General features: G+C 38.2%; 1 protein-coding gene and 1 pseudogene across 1 annotated transcript in view; one reads left to right on the top strand and one right to left on the bottom strand.

Moving 5' to 3' along the window:
- NYAP2 (neuronal tyrosine-phosphorylated phosphoinositide-3-kinase adaptor 2) overlaps positions 1-13,587 on the bottom strand; it is a 279,845-nt gene that overhangs the window by 90,009 nt on the left and 176,249 nt on the right. The gene's annotated exons all lie outside the window — the stretch shown is intronic.
- On the top strand, positions 12,111-12,834 carry LOC119544291 (annotated as a pseudogene).

Genomic DNA, 13,587 nt, shown 5'->3' with positions numbered 1-13,587 from the left:
ATGAAATTTGGGAGAAATTGGTTGCAGGTCTTGATAGTACAGATGATTCACAACTCGCCTTCTGAGACGCTTCAATACACATGATAAGGAAGCCGGTGGTAGTTTTCAGATGGAGAGCAAGCTGGGGCAGTACTCCCGCAGAGCACCGTGCATCCAAACCATACTCCCCGAGCAACACAGATCAATAATATGGAAGCAAGTCCCAAAGCAAAGAATGTGCATTTGCTAAGACACACTTCAGCAGCTTACTCTGAAATACTTTTTGGGTTGATTTTAAAAACGCAAGTGAAGCCTGGCAGGGCTCCGATGCTAGCGGCTGCATGGAGGGGCCACGCGGCTCTGTGGGGTGTGGGCGCTGCTGTTCTGTGCCTGTGGCGGTGCCACTGCACCCACCGAAACTCGGTCACTCGTGACCAATTTGAGTGCTTCTTTTGAGAACCTTTGTACAATAATCTGGACATGGAATCCTCCTGAGGGAGCCAGCCCCAATTGCAGTCTATGGTATTTTAGTCTTTTTGTCAACAAACAGGATAAGTAAATTGCTCCAGAAACTCACCGTTCAAAAGAAGTACCCTTGAATGACAGGATTTGTCCGCAGGTGGGGTCCCAGTTTAGTAGCAATAAAAGTGAGAAGCCTAGCATTTTGGTGGAAAAAGTGCATCTCACACCCTGAAGGTGATCCTGAGTCTGTGGTGACTGAGCTGCAACGTGTTTGGACAAGCTGAGCTACATGAAATGTCCATGGCTCCCTGGAAAGAATACAAGTCCTGACCCTAACTACACTCTACTATTGTCATTACTGATAAGAACACACAGAGGAGGTTCCAGTTGACCAAGATGTCAGTGTAAGATGCTCCAGAGTGCTGTTCCCCCATAGAATCTTTGAACAACTAGCAAAAACTGGCAGAGCCATCTTCTCAAAACTCTGGAAAACAATTAAAGGGTTCCAGTAACTGAGAAAGTGCTGAATCAGGAAAGTGCAGCTTTAAAAATGGTAGACGCTCAAGTCGCCCTTGCCAGTCCTTCTTCCACACCTCTCTGGCTTGGTGCCAGCCTGTGTTCCCATTGTGGGTCCATGGCCCTGTTCCAGAGGGAGTATAGGAACCCCTATGTGCATACTGGGGTGCCTGTATCAGTGTCAATCAATCAGTGGCAACCAATTGATCAGTGGCAATCTGTGTTTTTTTATTTGATAAATAACATAATTTTAAAATTAAAAAAAAATACAGTAACGGATCTTGAAGGGGGGCAGGCATCTATATACTAGTAATGAGCAATCTGAAGAAGGAATAAAGAAAAAATTCCATTTATAATAGCAACGAAATGAATCAAACATCTAGGAATAAATTTAACCAAGGATGTAAAGGACTTATATATGGAAAACTAAAAATAAAAGAAATCAAAGAAGACCTAAATAAATGGAAGGACACTTCATATTTATGGATTGGAAGACTAAATTCGGTTAAGATGTCAGTTCTACCAAAAGTGACTTACAGATTCAACACAATCCCAGTCAAAATTCCAACAGCCTTCATTGCAAAAGAACAGCCAATCATCAGGTTTATATGGAAGTTAAGGGTCCCCAAATAGCCAAAACCATCTTGAAAAAGAGTGAGGACTCACGTCCCAATTTTAAAATGTATTCCAAAGCTACAGTAATCAAAACAGGATGGTACTGACACAAGAACAGATATATAGACCAATAGAGTTGAATTGAGACATCAGAACCAAGCCCTCAAATCTACAGCCAAATGAATTTTGACAAGGGTGCCAAGACCACTCAATTGGGATACACTCTTCAACAAATGGTGCTCCAAAAACTGGATTATCTATATGTGAACAAATGAAGGACCTCTACCTTATACCATATACAAAAATCAACTCAAAATGAACCAACGACCTAAATACAAGAATCAAAACTCTAAAACTCCTAGAAAAAAACAGGGTGACATCTTTAGGACCTTGGGTTGGGCAGTGATTCCCTAGACTTTACACCACAAGCACAAGCAGCAAAAGAAAAAAATAGATAAATGAGACTTCATCAAAATTAAAAACTTTTATGCATCATGAAAGTAAAAAGATAGCCTACAGAATGGAAGAAAATATTTGGAAACCACATATCTGATAAAAGTTTAATATCCAGAATATGTAAAGAACTCCTACAACTGAACAACAACAAAAAACAACCCAAGTAAAAAATGGGCAAAAGACCTGAACAGACATTTCTCAAAAGAAGATATATAAATGCACATGGAAAGATGCTCGACATTATTAACCATCAGGGAAATGCAAGTCAAAACCATAGTGAGATACTATTTCACACCCACTAGAATAGCTACTATTAAAAAAATAAAAAATAGCAAGAGTTGGAGAGGACATGGAAAAACAATAGGAATACTCATTAATTACTGGTGGCAATGTAAAATGGTGCAGCCTCTGTGGAAAACATAGTGGTGCCTCCTCAGAAAGTTAAGTCTAGATTACCATATGACCTGATAAACCCACTTCTAGGTATATACCCAAAAGAACTGAAAACAGAGACTCCAACAGATATTTGCACATATATGCTCATAGCATCATTATTCACAATGGCCGAAAGATGGAAGCAACCCAAGTGTCCATCAAAAGTTGAATGGATAAGCAAAATGTGATATGGACATACAAAGGAATATTATTCAGCTGTAAAAAGGGATAAAGCTCTGATACATGTGCAAACATGGATGGACCTTGAAGACATCAGGTTGAGTGAAATAAACCAGATACAAAAGGACAAATTCTGTATGATCCTACTGACATGAAATAAATAAAATAAGCAAATTCATAAGAGTCAGAAACTAGAATACAGTTTACCAGGGGCCAGGGTATATGTAGGGAATAGGGAGTTAATGCTTAATTGGTATAGAGTTTCTGCTTCCGGTAATGGAAAAATGTTGGCTATAGATGGTGATTATGGGTAGCACAGTGTTGTGAATGTAATTAACACCACTGAATTACATATTTGAATGTGGTTAAAAGGGGAAATTTTAGATATATATATATATATGTGTGTGTGTGTATATATATATATATATATATACACACATATATATATGTAACTAGAATAAAAATTAAAAAAAAAAACCACAGGACTGCTGAACACAGTGAACCCTAATGTAAACTATGAACCACAGTTAATAGTATACATATAAATATATTGTTTTGCCAATTGTAAATGCAAAGCATTAACGGGGAAAACTATGTGTGGGAGGCATGTAGATGAGAACTCTATTTTCTACATGATTTTTCAGTAAAGCTAAAACTTCTCTAATAAAAAAAAGTACATAATTAAAAAAACCCCAAGAAAAGAAAATTTTTTTCTTATGTTCAACCAATGGTATAATCTATGTCTTTGCTCCATCTGTCTAGACATTATGCATGCCAGAGACTGAGGATGAGAATAGGAGGGTGAACTTAAAATACTACAACCTCATGGGGCTCATAATCTAATGGTAGGGGAGTAAAAAATTGCCTGAACAAATTTAGTGCTAGATCTCTGATAAGAACAACAAGGAGAGTAACAGAATGCAATAAAAGGATCTAATAGGATTTTTCCTAGAAGGGGGGTAAAGAAATCTTGATTAAACAGTAATTTGAAGAATGGCAAAGGGGAGAGGGAGGGTAGGTTGGTTGAGTTTGGCAGGCAGAGGGAACGATTTGTTCAATAAGCATAGCAAGCTGGAAGAGAGAAAGAAGGCCCATATAGCTGGAGTGGAGTTGTGAAGAAGAAAGAAGTACTGAGGATGGAGAGACTGAGCTGGGTCAGATAAGCAGAGCCTCCTTGTGGAAGGAATTTTATTGCACATTCGAAGAGCAAAGGAAAACAACTGAATGCTTTATATAGGGGTACATAAAATAGCAGTTAAGAACTGGAAAACATTACTCTGGTTGCAGCATAGAAAAGGGATTGAGGCAGCAGTTTCATGTGTACACCTTTGTCTTTGATATAATCCAAGGAGGGAAATGGCCTGGGAATTAGGGACTTTGGTGTTCTTTTTCTTCCCCCAAACTTTCCACATGGAGGAATATACTTTCCCCTCCCCTGCCTATATTTCATTTCCACCTACAACTCATTCTCAAAAGTTAGCTTTTGCCCAGCTCCCTCCTTTTGCAGCCCATTATCCAATCAGAATACTGAAATCTCAAAGTTCATGAATTAAGGATTTTGTATAGATTAAAAGGCAAATTCTACATGGCATAAATACCTACAGTGTTAATGGAAAATTGATGTTATTAACAAAATTCTTCCATAGTTAAATAAACTTGGAAAATGTGGCATTAAACACAATTAAAAAGGTTTGTTCCCTTAAGACTTCTTCAAGTCTGTAACGACTTGTGCATCTCTAGGTTCCTAGGTTCCTAGGTTCCTTGAAATTATTCTCTGGGGAAGTTTTTGTTTTCTGTTTTGTTTTTTCTTTTCTTTTCTGAGAACAATCTCAAGGGATCTACTGTCGTACAGAATGCGCTTTTGAAAACTGTAATTGGGGTCCTGCTCACACAGCCTGCTGCTGGTAGAGATGTGGCTGGAATTCAGACTTTCCATCTCATTCTACATTATAACAGTTTTGAAATAAAGTTAAACTCTGATGCATAACTGGAACTGCCAAGTAAAGTGACCTTCTCCTTACTGTTACCAACTCTACAAGAAATCTTACTCTAGTTCTACTGCTAAATAGAAATTTTGAAGGAATGAATAGAAAGGGAGTAAATTTGTTGAGTAACTATTATTTGATTACATAATCCTCATTTTTCTGTTGAAGAAACTAAGGCACAAAGGAGTTATATGGCTTATTAAGAACCAACCAGTTGATGGGCAATAAGCTGAGATGCCAATCGGCTTTGCCTGATTCCATTATACTACATTCTCCTTTGAGACTCCCATTTCCTCATTTGTAAAATGTAGGTATCATGCAACATTTGAACACTTTTAAGGACCTTTCCAAGTCCCAAATACTATCATGCTTTTCCACTTCCATCTCATTGAGTTTTGCATCTTTTATTTAAGGTAGAATTAAATTATAACAGTACCACCCTTAGTCCTGGGAAAGCGTGTCCCCTGTCCTGGGCACTGCACTTTAGAAGTTTCCACTCTGGTTCTCCTCCTGTTGCATGCCCTTTCCCCATAGAGCAAGGAGTCCATAGGGCCAAGGGCCCCCATCTGGAGACCACATCCTCCTTTCTTGACCTCTCTCAATGTACCTTGGATCCAAGAATTCCTTACATTAATGACTTCAAGTTGGTTTCCAAATCTATGGCTATGCTCTTTCTTTGGGCCTGTCTCCCAAAAGCTGATCCTGAAATTGGTATGTGCACTTCTAGACCGCAGGAACGACCAAGGGATGACTATTTATGGAGGAGTGTAAAGAAGAGAGGTAAGATAAGACAAGAGGTTGGGATCTCGTTTATATCTAGGGCCTCACAATTGGGGTAGGCCTGCATAAGGAGAGTATGAATGGAATAAATTGAAACTTTGGTTGGCTGTATCTTATTCTCTTGATCCATCCCATCCTTGGTTTCTTCATTCAGATAGCAAGAATATATATAATGCCTAAAATGTTCACAGCAACCTGAAGATCTAAAATTATACACCATATGTTCTCTTACTTTAATGGGTTTACAATCTAGTAGGTAATTGTATATTTATAGAGGTGTAAAGAGGTGTATATGTATAGATTGTTTTGAGGTGATATATATATCCATCCTTCAGAAATGAGGTGTCCATGAAAGGATTTTGAGCAAGAATGTAATAAGAAGTGTCAATAGCAATCTGTAGGGTGGTTTGAAATAGTCATCTGGTCCAGTGTGATTACAATGGCCCAGTGGCAGAAGGAATGAAAAGCAAAGACATAAGGAGAAGTCAGTGCAAGAAGAAGGCTTGAATATAGGGTAATCTTTAGCTTAAGGAAGAGGACCACAACTGCGATAACATCCTCTCCTTTCTAATCACCTTTATTCATACACATAGTATTTGCCTTGGCTAAGAGCAATACGAAAGCACTACAAGATACAGATCCTCCTTTCTGCAAAGTCACAGTCTGGTTGGAGAAGCAAGACATGCACACATAAGAAGCAGGTGAATCAGAGTCAAAAGCCACAGACTTCCAGCCTGACAAAACAGCACAAGCAAATACTCTGAAAGAAGGATGAAGAGGAACAGTGCAGGAGACTGTAATTAGTTCACCCTGTCTGGAAGGCAAGCTTTATACTAGGTAAGAATGAGACCTGGAATTACATTATAAAGAAGAAACAAATTAAGGAGGATCTTGAATGTCAGCCTACAGAGTTTGCATTTATATTAAAGGGTTTTGAGAAGGATTCACTCAGTGTTAAAGGAGGATTCACTGGCGGTGGGGGAATGGGGAGAGGTGTGCAGGAAGACAGGATGGTAGGATGGAAAGGCATGGATGTGTGTGAGGAGGTATCCTAGGTCAGGTTCACCTTATCTCTGGGCACATGAAATCCATAGGACTCCAGATATCACTATCTAAACATTGCAACTTTCTCAACTTCTAAAGCTTCTTTTTCAATGTAATGCATTGACACAGATGTAAAGATGCAAAATACAGCATTTATGAATGTATCTTTTTAAAAGTAAATTTTAGTGTTTGCATCTAATGAAGATGAACTTCTGACTATTTACCAGATGAAGAACATTATTTGGAATTCAAAAACTATCAGTTGTTCAATGACAAGATAATCATTTTTTATTAACCAATGTAATTGTCTGGTCTTAATCTGATGTCAAGATTTAGTGAGAGAAATACCAGACACGGTTATATTGAGAATTCATTAAATAACTACACTGAACCCAGAGTCAACTCTCTGCATTTTAAAAATGGAACATAATTATGGAAAGTGTCCTTATTGTTCAACCATCCTTTTTACTTCAAAATAGTGCATCAAAATGCAAATGCCTCCCTATAATTTACCACATTAAATATTTATGCCCACAGTTCTTGGAGGCTCCTGTAACAGCAATGCTTTGCTTTTGGTCCTTCTCTTTCCCATTTACAACCGGCAGTACAGAAGTTCATCTTGCTCCCTCCAAATCTAAGTCTTCACACAGTTGATATAAATCTCCTAGAGAGACAAATAAAATTCTAAAATACTTAACAAACAGTGTTTCAGGGTTGTGAAATCTGTATAACCTAAGTTAGGCACGGACTTTAGCTTAGGATGTTTTAAGATTTCTGTATCTTTTTACAAATTCCAAAATCGTGAGCAAACAGTTGTAGAAGATCTGCCACTAGGGTCATCTGTAAGCAGAACACAGGCAGCAGATTAACATTAAGCTAAAAATCTGAAAAAAAAAGAATACTCTTGAAGAAAGGAGATCACAGGGACTTAAGCATATGTGACTTTAGCTGTGTCCCCCTCCCCAATGCCACAGTTACAGTAAAGTCAAAAAGAGAGTGGAATAGTACAAAGATCCCTGGATTGGCTGTTGGAATATATGACCCTGGTGATGGGTTTGCCACCATATATGATATAGCATACCTTTTCTTCTTCCTCTGCTTCTGTATACTCATCTCTCAAACAAGGGATTTAGACCAGACCATCTCCAAGATGCCTTTTACACCTGAATGACTCTGAAAAAAACCAATCAACCAACCAACAACAAAAAAACCACTAAGGGGCCAAAACTTAAAATCGTGTACTTTATTCCCTAAGTATAAAATGAAATGGGACTTAGGCAAGCCTAAAAACATTACAGAAATGATATTTGATGAAAGTGTCTCTCTACTGAAGCCCTATGTTTTTGAACTATAAACTTGGCCTGTTTCAAGGAGATGTTCAAACTAATTATCGATACCCCTCTGGAAGAGAGAAGAGAGGAGTTTTTACAGGTGGAATATCCTTAGGTGCTGCCAACGGTGTGAACAGTCACCCAACCAGGATATAGAAGAAATGATGCCAAGCCCAAGGAGAGGTAACAAGGGTATGAACAGAATAATGAAAACGTGGATATGATTTGAGTTGCTCTTCTGAGATATTCAAGACATTTGCCTTAATGAGAGAAATCTCTGCTTACTGAAGCCAAGGGCAGGTCAATTAACTATTGGATGCAGGGAATGCACATTAACCTTTCCTCCTATAAGAAAAAGAAAAAAAAAAATTGTGGCCTGACTTTTACCTGTTGATGCCTCCACCATTTCAGTTTCCATCATTTTTCTTATGTGACCACTTCAGAATAACCCAGTGAACAATGGCAGAAAAGAGAATAACTGGAAAGATTAAAGCAATGCTCTAATAATAGATATTTTATAGATTGGGAAGACTTTTGTAATGTAGAAAATTTTTATGTATCCCCAAGAACAAGTTAATGTGTATAGGAAATTACTATTAGGCAGTTGGGATCAAAATCAAAGTTCCTGTTGCATGGGTTATTGCCACATTTTTATAGAAATGGCCTAGATGCTGTTGGAGGCTATAAAATCCATGCTCATAATGCAGTGCATGAACCCATGCCAGTGATTTGGAAATCAAGTGCTGAGGGTCCATACCTCTGAACAATGTGATCTGGGAAGTCCCAGCCACAGCATCGTGCAGTGCAAATAGAATTGTCTTTGGAGTTATGAGACCCTGGGTACCAGTTCAGACTAAGCCCCTAATTAACTGTGAGGCCTTGGGCAAATCATTTTTCCCCTCTGGGCTTTCATTTGCTTATCTGTAAATGAGGCATCTGGACTCAAGTATCCTCAAATTTAGGATTCTACTGATAACTACCAGAATAAATTCTCTACTAGAGGTCCCCAATCCTGACTGCATATTAGAAACACTTGGTGTGGGGGTGGGGCTTTCAAAACTACTCAGGCCTGGGCCACAGTTCAATTAGAATCAGTGAGAGTTGGGTCTTGGTATTGGTAATTTTTAAAAGCTCCCCAAGTGTTTCTGAAGTAAAGCCAGGGTTCAGAACCACTGTTTTAGCAACATTTAATACACCGTTCATTATTCATTTTGCAGACTTGCTAGGTCCTTCATTTGTCGAGATTCCCCAATTTTCAGTTGAAAACGTTTTAATTATCCCTTTTTTCCTCAAGAAAAAGGAAAAGAGTAAAAAAAAAAAAATAGGAGCTAATCCATTTTACATCTATTAGAATTCCTTGAAACAATTTATAGGTGGAAAAGCAAAATGTTTGACTATATCAAGTTTTAAGATTATCTTCATTATTTATTTATTTGTGTTGTGATTATTCCCCATCTTCATAAACAATGAAAGATTGATTGGGCTGTCAGACCTAAGAACTCACACAAGCAACCAGTGAATAGGTGGGTGAGAATCTGCTATTGAATTTTGATTCCTTTACTTGGCTTCCTTGGCTAGGCTGCCATATAAGTGAAAGGGAAACCAGCTGTGCTGGGTTTGGATGTATTATGTCCCCCAAAATGCCATGTTCTTTGATGCAATCTTGAGGGGGCAGACATATTAGTGTTGATTAGGTCGGAACCTATTGATTGTTTCCATGGAGATGTGACTCAATCAACTGTGGGCAAGACCTTTGACTGGATAATTTCCATGGAGATGTTACCCCACTCATTCAGGGTGGGTCTTCATTGAATCACTGGAGTCATATAAAAGTGAGCACAGACAGAAGGAGGTGCTAGAGCTAAAGGAGGATAAAACGTCCCAAGAGAAGCTGCAGCTGAGAGACACATTTTGAAGATGGCCGTTGGAAGCTGACACTGACATTTTGGAGAACGCCATTTTGAAATGCAACCTGGGAGCAAAGAGATGCCAGCCACGTGCCTTCCCAGCTAACAGAGGTTTTCGGACGCCATCGGTCATCCTTCAGTGAAGGTACCCTATTGTTGATGCCTTACCTTGGACACTTTATGGCCTTAAGACTGTAACTTTGTAACCAAATAAACCCCTTTTATAAAAGCCAATCCATTTCTGATATTTTGCATGATGGCAGCATTAGCAAACTGGAACACCAGCAGTTTAAGAAAAATGACCAACTTTTTACATCAACTAGCAAACAATCATTGGAAAATAAAAAGTTATTGATCTGAGATAACCAAAACATCACACTTAGAAGTCCTCAGTGTTGTCAGCCTTTTATGCCTAAGATTTTTTTTTTTTTACAAAAGGTCATAGTTACCTTTTTTAATTTTTGTAGGAAACACAAGCTTTTCCACTAGTAGGTGGGAAGTGTGTGGGTAGTTGAATATATGCACAGGTGCAATCAACTTTAATTAAGACTCAAATCAATTTAACAGGCAGATGGAAAAATGCTTCAATCTTCTCTAAAAGAAACAGAGGCATTCAGGCACTAAAAATATTAATGCATTGGAAGAAAAATATAATTTCCATTCTTCCCAAAAGATGTAATTCTGAAAATACATTCATAAATGTTTCTGAAGCAAACACTAAATGCTAAGAAGAATAATTCCGTCATCACAAAGGTTAATAAGAATATTTAATTTCTATCAAAGTGAATGCAAAACTTGGCATTACTAATAGCCATATTTGGGGGTAAAAGAGGTTATAGCTTTTAAAATTTCATAAGGAAAGCAATGCAAGGATAGCCCTTTTAGAGCTAACTGGATGGCTATAGAACTGAATGTACACAGTACTTTATTTTTCACTGATTTTAATTCACTGATTCTCTAGATGAATACTGTTAGAGAAAGAGTAAAGTGATTGTGAATCATTTTTGGCCAATCTGGGATTTTTCATAGTATTCCTGGGGTAAAGATAAACATTTAAGTTTGAAAAGCAAAGCAAAATAAAACAAAACGGAACATCTGTTTTGAGAGTCTCCAACTAGCCACATCTGAATTTTCTTCCCCCCAAAAATGACATTTTAGATAAAGTTAGTCAAAAAGATAAAAATCACCTATAGGCAAAAACAATAGAAATATACTTAAACATTGTTATCTTAATAAAACTTAGCATCTGGGAGACCTGGGACTCTTTCAGATTTGCCTCTACATAAATTACGTTTTTGTCAAGTAATTGAACCTCTTTGGATTTCAGTTTAGTTGTCTATAATACGAAGGAGTTAAACATGACTATTTCTAATGCGCAATAACTCATGGTCTAAGAGAAGACGGTAGGGAGTCACTGATACTACTCTCTATTTGTTCTCCTTGGAACCAAAAAAGGCAAGAGACAAGAGTTCTCTTGGAAATGTTATGTGGTAATATCATCTCCACCTCATTCTTTCTCTTTTCTTCCCTTTTTTTTTTTTTTGCTTTTTTATTCATCTTCCTTTCTTGCCTTATCTCAACTCTCGCCATCATCTGTTCCCCATACTCTTTCACATACACACACATACATAATTCATGTATGATCTCTTTAATCACAAAGTGCCTAGGAATAAAGGTATTTATTTTGTGTGTAAATTAAATAACAACAACCACAACCACAACAAAAAAACAAACAAACATAGCCTTTGGTAGATGTTATCCCTTATGTATTTGATACTTTTTATTACTGTAATATCGTGTTTCATAAATTATCTGGTAACAGACTCCCTGGAGACAAGTCAGTCTGCATGATGAATAAGGTCACAGGGATTTATGGTATCCAGTGAAGAGGAAAAGGAGGAGAACAGGAAAAAAGAAAAAACGATAGGAGGAGAAATAGGAGGGGAAAGTATTGCAAAACAAGAGTCTTCAAATGAGGCTCTGATTCCGCCTCAAACAGAAAGGGCCCTTTCCCTGGGGCCACTAGACCATTCCATTGGAGCAGACTCCAGGCCACCCAGGTCTCTGAGGGCGTCAGGACCTAAGTAGAGGCAGAGCCCAGGGCCAGGAGGGCCAGAGGGCACAGTGCGGAGGAAAGGGGAAAAGGGCACCAGGACACCGTTCTAAAATGCCCAGATCCTCTATTGCTCCCTGTCTATATCTTTCTAAAAACTATGTTTTTGACTGCAAAATCTTCTATCAGAAGATGCCCTATCCATTATTAGATGTATCATTAATCTTAAATTGAATCTTAGGTTTTATTTTCCAACATTTCAAAATAAAGTTTCTGGTCCAGAGTCTCCTCAGCCAAGTGCCCTAATGTCACAGCATGTGCTCCTTTCACTGGTGGCTCCACCCTCATTGTAGGCCAATATTCCAATATGGAGCATGTCTTTACGCAATTGGAACCCCTGCTTCCCACTGGGAATTTGAAGCACTGCCTTTTGATTCTGAACCAGCCTTTGGACAACTGTTTTCATCATCTTTGGAGCAAAGCTCTTTTAAAAGCCTGTGCTGATAGAGGGGCCAACCGCTTATATGGTATCCCTGAAGGACAGCAGGAAAGCTTTTTGCCTGAATTCCTCAATGGAGATTTTGATTCTATCAGGCCTGAAGTCAGAGTGTACTACACAGTACTAAGGGTTGTGAGTTGATTTCAACTCCTGATCAAGACTGCACTAACTTCACCAAGTGCCTCCAAGTGCTCCAAAAGATACAAGAAAGAGACCTACAGGTTGATATGATTGTGACACGGGGAGGACTTGGTGGACATTTTGACCAGGTTATGGCATCTGTAAGCACTCCGTTTCCAGTGACTGATATCACTCCTTTACCCATTATAATAATTCAAGAGAAATCTCTCATCTACCTGCTCCAACTAGGAAAGCACAAGTTGCATGTAAACGTAAAGGTGATTGGTGTGGCCTTATACCTGTTGGACAACTTTGCAATCAGGTTACCACATCAGGCCTAAAGTGGAACCTCACCAATCATATGCTTGGTTTTGGAATACCGGTCAGTACTTCTAACACCTATGATGGATCTGGGGTAGTGACTGTCGAAACTGATCAGCCACTCCTCTGGACAATGGCCATCAAAGACTAATCTACTGACTGGCATCCATAGGTGTGCCTCTATCCTACCTCACTGCCAATAATTTATTGCTCAATAAGAACAGTTCACCTGGGTATACTGGAATCTACACTTCCTCAAGACGCCCACTAGTTCAGATAATCCAGGCTACATTATAAATGACAGATCTGAATTTTACAGTGAAAGGCAAAATCATTATTTGTTAGGAGAGTAAATAAGCTCTATGGTTTTCAGTTGGATACCCATGTGAATCATTCTGTACTGATTATTCTTTGTTATGTTATTAATCATTCCTTTCATCTTAGAAAATTGTTTTTAATTTCAAAGCTGATAAAACTCCTTGGAGTCTAGCATATCACTTGCCCCTGCTGACTGTCCTTAAATGCTTTTAACAACAAGGACTATTTCTGAATGTCTTTCAATGTTATATTTCTCCATATAATTTGTATCACCTTTTACTGAAAAAAAAAAACATTCCTTCCAGATTGGGATGTTAAAACTACACTATCTCATTCTGGCCTATTATTGTATCCGGTATTATCTTTAAATAAATAAATCAAGTCATTGACCTAAGTATTAAATTTGAGAACAGGTAATTATGTAAGTTATAGGTAAAGAGAGAAATGACATGAAAGATAAATAATTCTTGAAGCCCATCCTACTCATAATTAACCCCCAAACTCAACTTGAAGTAAATGTCCTAAACGTTAGTGGAATTACAGTTCGAAATTGTCCCCATCTTAATTAGAACCTAGACTGAAAAAG

This window comes from Choloepus didactylus, chromosome 9 (assembly GCF_015220235.1).
Source record: "Choloepus didactylus isolate mChoDid1 chromosome 9, mChoDid1.pri, whole genome shotgun sequence".
NCBI classification, from domain to species: Eukaryota; Metazoa; Chordata; class Mammalia; order Pilosa; family Megalonychidae; genus Choloepus; species Choloepus didactylus.
This window is presented reverse-complemented; position numbering and strand designations above follow the sequence as displayed.